Below are 10,039 nucleotides of genomic sequence, written 5' to 3' on the forward strand. Positions count from 1 at the left end.
TTTCTTCCTCTGTTCTTTCTTGCTGTCCCCTGCCTACCTAGCTGCACAGATAAAAGGGCCATTCTTCCTGACACTATTCAACTTTGACACTATTACTTTTGCTTTAATGAATTCCTTTCTTGCTTGCACTTGTTCAACCTGCTTGCTAATTCTTTCCCAATCAGAGTCAAGAAACCCTCTCCTGGATTGAGGTTTAACATAGTGCACAGGGAGAGACCTCCCCAGAGGGAACTGTCTCACAACAGTATGATCATCTTGTAAAATAACTCAGCTTTATCTTGTAGTGACTAACTCTTCAAGTACCATAAGACTCAGCAATTCTATCCTAGGGCAGCAGTCTTCAGAATTTTTGCTATTTCTACCAAGATAATTTGTAATTTTATAAAACTCTCTACCCCTCTGAGGGTTTTTGGATTGATATCCAAAATGTTTTATCACATGTTCAAAGATAAATTATATCATACCGTAAGTACTCATATATTAAAATACAACAGTTATTTCACATTTCAAAATGTGTCTACTGGAGTCTATGAAAGTAATTTGGCACTCACCTTTATGAAAAAGATTGTCAAGAAGCTGTTTTTTAACAGACAGGAATTTTACATTGTTTTTTTATCTTTTTGAATTCATATTTCCATTCTACTTCCTCCACAGAATTTTATCTTACCATATTTTATGGTAAAAAATGTTTTCTTGTGACAAATGGTCTCTTGTAATAAATCTGTGATAAAAATACATATATTTTAAGTTTCTTATGACCACAGGATTTAAGTGTTAAATACTGTCTTGAATTATCATTAAAATTGTTAGTGCTACACAAACAGTATATTAGGAATTTTTATCAAGTGATTATTAAATATAAAAAGTAAAATCTCTCCGTGAAATGGATGGTGCTTTTATTTCCTAATAAGTTCATATTTCTTTGGATGATTTTTACTTATTTTTAAAATAAGACAGGGTATAGCATGGATTTGTTTCCATTTTTCTTTTGTTTGTGATAAATGTAAATGTAATAAGGAATTTTTTTCACTTAAATAAGCAGATGGGGAAAGAATGGGTTTTGATCCTTTGAATTCTTTATGATAAGTATTTAATAAGGTATCTTGAGTAAATTCTTTGTACAGGCATTGCTTTTAGAAGCCAGAGACTCAGGGATGAGAGGAAACAGACAAGGTTCCTGGAAGCTTATATTTTAGTGAAAAGAGAGAGGAAGAGAAATTTTCTTCTGCAGAATTCAGTGGTTGGAGGCTCTGAGGTTTGCCTCTACCAGGAGACCCACTGTGAAGATGAAGTCAGTGATAAAAGTAGAATTGAGAGATGCGACCACACCTAGTGCCGAGGGCTAAGTCTCTAGATTAGTCTGTATCTAACTTCCCCATGTTGCAGGATTTTTGTTTCAGTCGGCAAATTCCCCTGTGCTGGTGGTTACATTTAAGCAGATTTGAGATGGATTTTCCTGGCATTTGCCACCCAAGTGCCAGTGGACAGAGCCCTAGAGAGCAAATCGTCAAGCCCTGTTGCCACCTGGTGGCATCAGTGACTCAGAGGGGATGTGTGTGTCAGTTCACTTCCTAATGTGACAGCTAGTTTATAAACATTTTCACAGAGCTTTCATATACATCATCTCTTTTGACTTTTAAAACTGACTTGCAACAGAAAAGTGAGAGGTGAAGGGGCCAGCGTATGGCTGTACAGCTAATAGGGGTCCCTGGGACAGAGTACGGACTCTAAGCCTTGTGTTTTCTGTTAGACCACGGGGAGTAAAGGAATCAAGTTCACTATATAAAATTTCTTTAGGATTGGTTAATTCACATAGACATCTTTCTGAGACAGTACCATGGTGTTGCAACACTGTGTTTTACATAATGAACAATTACAAGCTACAGAAGGCATACAGAATAACAAATACTCAACAATAAGCTTTATCAAATCTAATTTTGCTGTTTTGCTTTATATCTCATTTTCTCATTTTTTTCAAAATAAACAAATATTGGCTATATAAAGTATCTGCATATTCCTCTTCTAATCTGTCCCTCTCCAGTCATTTTTTTTATCCCCAAATTTGCACTTACCATTCATATACATGTTTTATACTTTAAATACACATGTGAATCCATAGCAATATGTAGCAAGAGTACTGATTTAAACAACATAGTGTTAATAGATAGTGCTGTGACTGTTTTGAACTTTGCATGCACAGTATCATGTAATAGACATCACTCTTTAATTTGCTGTCTTTTATTCATTTTATTGTTGAGATTTGATAGGAAAGTCCCCCTTCCATCCCCCAAGATGTCCAGATTCTTATCTGTGGAACCTATGAATGTTACTGCAGCTCTGGTCAGAGGGGGTTCCCAGCTCCAGGCAAGTTCACCCTGATTTGCTGAGACTGAAAAATGACAACAGAATGTTGGGGGCAAAAGGGTTTATACCAAGCTTTATTCTCATGGTGGCAGGTCAGGTGCTAGAATCCCATCCGCCTCCAGATCTGCATGCAGCAAGCCCCTCTCCATCTCTGCGTCTGCTCCAGGCTCTGCTCCAAGCACTGGCAGAGCCCTTTATACAGCAACACAGGCAATAATAGCTTATTGCTAACATGTGTGCAAGCACACACCTGCACCATAGGTCAAGTATTATGTCATTGCCTGTGCACAGCGGGCAACTAGATTAGGATCACGTGAGGATCCTGGCCATGGGTTTTCCCTACAGTTACCTTCCATGGCAAACAGGAATTAAAGTTGCAGATTGACTTGAAGTTACTGATCAACTAACCTGAAGTAGGGAGATTGTCTGGGATTATCTGGATGAACACAATGTAATCATAAACATTTTTATTAATTTTTAGAGAGGTAGAAGAGGGGGAACCACAGAGGTGGCAGTGTGAGATAAGACTCAGCCTCATGTTGCTGGCTTTGAAGATGGAGGAAGGGTGCCAGAAGCCAAGCAAAGCCAGAGGCTCCTACAGACTGGAAAACAGTTCTCTCATAGAGCCTTCAAAAGGGAACACAGCCCTGCTGACACCTTGGTTTTAGAATGGTGAGCCCCATTTTGGATTTCTGATCCTCAGAAATGTATGATAATAATAGTAGCCATATGTAGGGGTCATGCACAGGCTATCCCTAGATGTGGCCTTATGGCATGCAGATTATTTCAGAGCTGAAAACAAGGTCTGAGAGACTCAGAAATTTTGACCTCCCCCCAACTTAAATGCATAAAAGGGACTTAGATGGAGAAACTGCTCCAGGAGAGCTATCATTATAGATAACTACATTATAATGTCACTCACTAGGTGTGGCTAAGTCTTATAAAATTCCTCTCTGTGACCCCCATTGGTTCTGTGAGGCCCATCAATTGTTTACTAGACATTTACTCTTTCATATTCCTATGAATTGCTTTGCTGTGCCTTTGAAGTCCTAGGCCCCCAACCGTCTCCTCCTAGGTTCAGGATGACAAGTATATTCCTTTGTTCCTGATCGCCTTTTGGAATCTTGTCTTTGGATTCCCTACAAGTGCATAAATAAACTTTGTTTTTTTCCTCCTAAATCTGTCTCATGTCAATTTGATTCTTAAACCAGCTAGAAGAATTTTGAAGGGTAGAGGAAAATTGTCCCCACCCCCAACACATACGAAACAAGATCTATACATAGGCTTAATTTATTCATTTTAATTGTGATGAAGAATTTCCACTGCATGTGTTCATTGTCTATTTCTCAAAATTATATTTGAGATTCAATCATGTTGCATCATGTACTTATAGTTTGTAGTTTCATTAGTTTTCTGTTGGATGGCCATACCACACTTTATTTCTTCTCTTAATGGACATTTATGTGGTTTCTAATTTTCTGCTGTTGTAAACAATATTGCTGAGAATATTCTTGAATTTGGTTCCTTATGCACATGAGCAAGAGTTTCTCATAGGGTGGTGGGTTGATAACCCACTGGGATGAGTCTCATGTGTAGCCAGCTTTTCAACTTTAAGGGGAGTGGAATTGTTGGGCTGCAGGGTACATGCATCATTAGCCTTATTATATGTGCTAAATTGCTCTTCAGTGTGGTTGTACCAATTTCAACTCCTTCAGCAGTGCATTAAGGTGCCCATTTTCCTACAAACTCAAATTTGACTCTTACCATTTTGCCTTTTGCCAATATGATGAATCTAAAATGGTTTCTCCTTTTTATTCCAATTTGCATTTCCCTGAATCCCAGCAGGGATGAACATATTGTTTATATATGTTCATTGGCCATTTGTTTTTCCCTCTTCCATGAATTGTCTGGATGTGAAACACAGGAGACAGACAACACTCGCATAAGACATGCCACATGTGAAAATGGAATTGGATCTTCTATGCCTTGATGGTTATTTAGGGTTTATTCATTTAAGTAACTTTAAGTGAAATTTACATGAGGAACTGATAAATGTATTACCTTTAATAAAATTTAAGTAATCATATTTATCTTTTCACATTAAGAATTAAAAACTGTTTCAGTTCTAAGAAATTTGAACATTGCTTTTTTGAGAAGTTTCCTACTTTTTGTACTTCTGATTGTGCAAAGTTCCAGGCCCCACACCATTTTTCATTCAATGAACACATCTGGTTTATGTAAAAAGAATGAAAAACTTGTAACAAGAAGGATATTGCCTTGATTCTTAGGATTAAAGGAAAGATACTTGACAGAAAATCATGTCCGGGCAGTGGTGGCTGGCTGTTCTGCTCAACGGTTCCAAAGCTGCACCGTGGGAGACAGTCACTCACTCCAGAGGTTCATCTGTTCAAATGCCCATAGCCGTCCTTTCTCTAACCCTGCTCTCCTCTGGCTTCTCAGTAGAGAAGTTAAGAAAAGCAGGCAGGAAAACCATGACGCTATTTGTAGTTTCACATCTCCCTCTGCTGGACAAAGTTACCCACTTTACACTGCTTATTGCAATTAAACATTTGTTTCTGTATTTCTTTGTAACAAGATAATTCTTTGTAAATTATCTATACCGAGCTATAATATGTAATGATTCAAAATGAATATATTTTATCTATCATCTATTACATAGACAACTTGGCTTTCCTTTCTAAGTCTTTGTGATATGGAAATCCCCTCAACAAAGTATTTAAAAATGTTATCAGTTGATAATTTACCCTTCATCTGATGTCATTCCTCATATTCTATCTATTCTGTGCTTTTTAATCCTAATACTTATCTAATTCTCTGATGTGATTCCCCCCAAGTAAAGTTGTGTCAGTATAAATCATTTTATTTTTCATTTATTATTAAAGTATCATTGATTTACAATCTTCTGAAGGTTTCATATGAGCAACATTATGATTTTCACATTCAACCATATTTATCAAGTCCCCACCACCCCGCCCACTGCAGTCACTGCCCATCAGCGTAGTAAGATGCTATAGTCATTATTTGTCTTCTCTGTGCCGACTGCTCTCCCTGTGACCCACCTATATTGTGGGTGCTAATTATAATGCTCCTTAATCCCCTTCTACCTCCTTCCCCACCCACCTCCTCAACCCCTTTCCCTTTGGTAACCATTGGTCCCTTCTATGAGTCTGTGAGTCTGCTGCTGTTTTGTTCCTTCAGTTTTGCTTCATTGTTATACTCCACAAATGAAGGAAATCATTTGGTACTTGTCTTTCTCTGCCTGGCTTATTTCACTGAGCATAATACCCTCTAGCTCCATCCATGCTGTTGCAAATGGTAGGATTTCTTTTCTTTTTATGGCTGAATAATATTCCATTAAATCACAAACTTTCTTATAGCAGCCCATGTTTCTTTCTTTTCCTTTCCATTCCTTCCTCCCCTCCTTCTTACCTTCCTCCTTTCCTGTTTTGATTTTTTTTTTTGTAATTGTTTAATGAATTTTACTACAATGCAGGGAATACTGGGGAACCAAGTACAGGGAAGATGATAGTCATACATAATATAACCAGAGGGTTTGTCTAGTTCTTTTGTTACTCATTAATTTAAGCCAAGGCTTTGTTAGCTTTACTTTGTTTGGAAATACATGCATATGATGCACAATTCATGCAGTATCAAAGTGTATATAGGGAAAGTCCCTTTCACTCAAAAGCTCCCCTCCTGGTGGCAATCTCTTATCAATTCCTTAACACAAGTATTTTAAAAGCTAAATCCTCTGCACATGGCTAACAAAATGGAGTGGAAATTTCAGGGTGATGAGATTCATTCCTGACTTAACAGAAAAAAAAATCATATTCCCTCAAATACCCTTCTGGAATTTTCTACGAATCCTTTTTATACAACTTGTAGTAGTTCTCCAAACGGGAAGTTTCCCAGGATCATCATCTCCTGGGAACCTGTTAGCAACGCAAAGTCTCAGCTCTGCCCCAGACCTACTGAATCAGAAACTCAGGGTGGACCTAACAATTTGTGGTTTCACAAGCTATTCAGGTGATTCTGATGTTTGCTAAAGTTTGAGGACCATGGCAGTTTAATACCAGTTAATGCCTGAACTCCACTCCAAACTAATGAACAGAAGAATCTCAAAGGTGGAGTAGATAAAAATTTTCCTAGGCAATCCTAATGGGCAGCTAGCATTAAGAACCTGGGCTGGCCTAACTGAAATACAAGCCCAATTTCACCCCCACCCCCACAACCACCCACGCTTTTCTGATTCTTTTCCTTTTCATACTGTTTAATCTGCCTTGGGTGCCCAACCTCCACTCCCATTTTACAGAGAAGAAAGCTGAGATTCAAAGAGATTTAGTTACTGGTTCCAGAAAAGTAATGGGATAGTGGCAGAGAGAGGTTTCCAAACTGTCCTTGGAATCCCTTGTTGGTGCATTTCCTGTTTTGTAAAGTTGCCATCCCAAGTTATTTGTGTACATGTTTTCTAAGAGGCTCTAAGCATTTAAGTGATTTATAAATGTCAGTTAGTAGATGAAGTCTCAGTGTAGTGTGAATGAATATAGGCGCTCTGGTGCCTCAGCTGGGTAAGAGTTCAACCATTTTGTCACAAATGGAGAAGCTGTAATAACAGTGAAATGCTGATCACACTGTATGGCAATTGCTAAGCAGCTAAATGGAAAACCAAGGCTACCAAGAATCCAGAAAAGAGTGTTAACGGTCTTAAGATCCAAGTATCCAGTTTTGAGCACTTTATGAATGGACTTTAATCTCTAACACTATGGTGGTTCTAAAAGATTCTTTGTTAACTGTAGGTGTTGTCAATTTTAATTATGCCCGCACTAGGTCTTACTGCCAATTGCTTCTGGTTTATATCTATGAAAGAGAACAACCAGTCCTGTTTCCATCTGCCTCAAAAACACAGATTTGTCATGAATGAAAACTACTCTGAACGAGCATTCCAATACATCAGCAGAAAGGGCGATGCAACTCTCAGAAAGTTGTCCTTACCACAAAGCAAGTGTACAATTATAAAAATTACACTTTTACTCCATAAGGATGGCAGACATTTAACTTAAGAGTTTTCTTTCTAGTCTAGTTCAAAATCTTTTTTTTGGAATCTACATCCCTTATTTCACTTAAGTAAAAAATAATTAGATTTCAAGATTGTTGATTTGTGGGACATCAGCAGGATATTATGGTTGAGAGCAATCTCTGGATGCTAACTTTTAGGTTTGAATCCAGGCTCTTTTAGGTGATGGTGGTGACTCTTGGGCAGGATTACGTAAATCTGTCACGAATTGCAAGATCTGATTACTAATGAGATTTATGAGCCATTTATCTTTTTCTTCTGGGCTACCACCATTGATTTCTTTTGCCTATTTCCTATTATGTTATTTTTTTTCTTGTTGAATCAGTTACTCATATATTCTGAATTCTAAGCCTTTGTCAGTTCCATTTACTACATGTATCTTCTATTTGTCGGTGACCTTTTCCCCTTCCCTTATGGTGCCTCTTGGTATTTTTAAGTTTATCAGCTTTTCCTTATGGCTTCTGCTCATTGTATTTTTTAAAAGAAATCCTTCCCTATCCCAAAGTTATCAAGTTATTTTTTCCCTCTATTTTTTTTCTAAGGTGTTCATAGTTTATGATTTTGCTTTTCATCCTTCTGTCTTTTACCTCCCTTGAATTTTGTGCATGCTGTGAGGAACTGTTTAATTTCATTTTCTCCCATGTAGACAGTTGCCCCAGAACCATAAATTAGAAAGTACATTGTTTCCATGACTACTCTTGATCCTTTGCTATTCTGAAGAATATCTCTCAGTATGGTTCTTTCTGGTATTTCTTCAGGATTAAATTCAGAGTATACATTTTACCAGGAATGCCACAGAAGTGACATGTCCTTCAGAATTCATTCTTCCAGGAGAATGATGTATTTATCCCATTACTGATAACGTATTTGGTCACTTGGTTCAGTTGGTATCTATCAGGTTTCTCATTGTAAATCTATTTTCTTCATAATTAATTCATATTTTGTGAGGAGATACTTTGAGACTATGTAAATCTCCTATTTCTTAATCAGACTTTTACCCACTAATTTTAGAACCACTGGTCTAACTTATCAGAGAAGAGTGATTATTTCTGTTTACTAGAACTGCATCTGCCAGCCTATTAGGCAATCCATCGCTGAAAGCCGGACAGGATGGGCCTGGTTATGATGCCACAACGAACTTCTTTCCACGGCCTAAAATAAAAGTTTGTCTATCTTGTTCTCCTTGTTCATTGTGGGTATTGGGGAGGGAGGAATTTCCTCTACCCCTGGAGGTTCTTCTAGCTGGTCTAAGAATCAAACTGACATGAGAAAGATTAACAGGAGAAAAAAAATGAAAGTTTAATTATGTACATATGGGGAAGTCACAGACATGGTTTCCAAAGACAGTCAGGGAGAATGAGGTATATTTGTCATCCTGAACCAAGCAGCAGTTAGGGGTCTAAGATTTCAAAGGAAAAGGGAAGAAATTCACAGGAATATGAAGAGGGTAAACAAAATACTTGATGGGCCACACAGAAGCAATAGGGCACAGAGGGAAATTTTTAATAGACTTTGTCACATTCATTCCTGTGTAGCACCCCTAAGTCACATTATAATACAGCCATCTATGGTGATGGCTCTCCTCCCAGCTAAATTCTTTATTTGCTGTTGGAGGGCAGGAGGTCAGAGTTTCTTTCTGAGTTTTTTAGGTCTTGATGGTTTTCAGCTCACAGTAATTTGCATGTCATAACAGCACATCTTGGGGTGGCCTGCCCTTGGTCCTCAGAGTTACAAATTTTTTTTCTTGTGATAAGGACTATATTAGAAATTATTCATACCATATTAATCTTTAATTTCAGAAGTTCTACTTGACAGATATAGCTTTCACTCTCAAATTAGTTTACAGATCAGATAATATAGAACAAATAACATAGGCAAGGTTTTCTACATATAGTTTTCTAAATTTGGAATTAATCTCTGTAACATTGTATTATTTCTGCAGTAGAAATTTGTTATCTGAAAAAACGATTATTTTATTTAAAGATTTTGCCTGACCCAAATATAAATTCTAAGAGCAGTGAAAGTGCAGAACTTGCTAATTAATTGGAGGTTAGGGAGGAATAAACAGGAATGTACAGACTCTAGCTGGAGAAGCAGCATAGCTGGTGACACCCTTTACCGAGGTTAAGGCAGGAGAGGAAACAGGTGTGTGCGTGCATGTTTTGGAAGAGAAAGATAATAAACACAGTTTTAGTTATAGAGTTTACGATGCATGGAAGACATCTACACAGAGCTAAGTCACTTTAGTATCAGTGACTTACAGAAGACACTATAGCACATGGCAGACAACTAGTGGCAAGGGGACTCTACTTCCTCCCGAGAATACTTAAGAACTACTATTCTAGTGGCCCAGTTTTCAGTGATCTCCTTTGCGATGAATTCAGTCTGATGGATGGAGATGACTGAAATCCTTTGCTTGCACAGATCAGTGCTGCTGTAGACCTAGGGGCAGTTAACTTGAGTAGCCTACAACCACCCCAGGATCTGCAGTGCCCTCCTCAACAGTGCACCTGGAAGGTCTCAGTCCCAGCTGATTTTAGAGGAGAAAAAAAAATGCTGCCCCCCAGTGTCCCTTTGCTG

The sequence above is a fragment of the Manis javanica genome, chromosome 10 (assembly GCF_040802235.1).
Source record: "Manis javanica isolate MJ-LG chromosome 10, MJ_LKY, whole genome shotgun sequence".
NCBI classification, from domain to species: Eukaryota; Metazoa; Chordata; class Mammalia; order Pholidota; family Manidae; genus Manis; species Manis javanica.